Genomic DNA, 1,062 nt, shown 5'->3' on the forward strand with positions numbered 1-1,062 from the left:
AGGCGAGGAACCCCCCCCGCCGCCGCCGCCCTCCGGGGGCCAAATAAAAGCCCAAGTCGAAGGGTGCCCCCCGCCCTCGGTATCAGGGTGGCAGACGGGACTAGAGAGGCCCGCTGGTGCAAAATAGCCCAAGTCGATGATTGTGCCCCGGCCGGCCACGTGAAGTTCAGTCAAACGCTCCCCCCCCCCCTACTACTCAATATCAATCAAGGTTGTGAATAGTGCAAATCTTTCCGTTACTTTCCCGGACTTTTCGCCCGCGAAAATCGGGCACATTTGGCGGGCCAGATGGCCCCCGGGTCGGTTACGATTCACGGAGACGTCACTTGGGTAGACCCAGCCATCATTCTCCTCCCCCCCCCCCCCGCCCCCTCCCCCTCCGACCCATCCTATCTCGATTTCAAGTCGTCCGTCCCCCGCAAAGGGTGTCCGCAAAGGTTATCGCGGAGATCGGATCCGTTGTAACGTTCCGTGCAAAGATTGTCCCCGAATCCGTTGTAACGTTCCGCGCGCCACGTCGGCCCTCCAGAGTCTCCTCGCTGCGGGCTGCTGCGCTGCTGCTGCGGGCGAACCGGTGGCTAACGTGAGAGAGCTGGGAATCAGAGCTGCCTGCGCGCTATCAACTGCACGAGGATACTGGTACTGATGTCACGGCCGGCAGGAGACTGAGGCAGTCCACTCGTGGCGAAACTTGCCGGGTCACGAAGCGTTCCGCGCAAGTGTTAGCAGTGGCCTGCAGCATGCACAAGGCTCTACGTATTGGCAGTGGAACTCTGCTGTCACGGCTGTACTGACCGGCGTGTGTAAGTAGGCACAGCTGGCGTGCGTGGGAGCTGAGAGTGTGTGCCGTGCTCTGTGCCTAGCTGTTGGCGTGCGTGAGAGCTGAGAGTGTGTGCCATGTATGTGCAGACGCTGTTGTTGATGTAAAAAGCTGCCCCCGTTCCAGCTCGGCCGCCCGTCGCGAACAGAGCACCGCCGTGTCTTCCGCTTTGTGATCTAACACTGTGCGTCTCTCGCTCCGCATACGGCTCGGTGTATGACGTGCTGCGGCGCCAGAGCAGA

The sequence above is a fragment of the Emiliania huxleyi genome (genome assembly GCF_000372725.1).
Source record: "Emiliania huxleyi CCMP1516 chromosome Unknown EMIHUscaffold_202, whole genome shotgun sequence".
In the NCBI taxonomy this organism is placed as follows: Eukaryota; Haptophyta; order Isochrysidales; family Noelaerhabdaceae; genus Emiliania; species Emiliania huxleyi.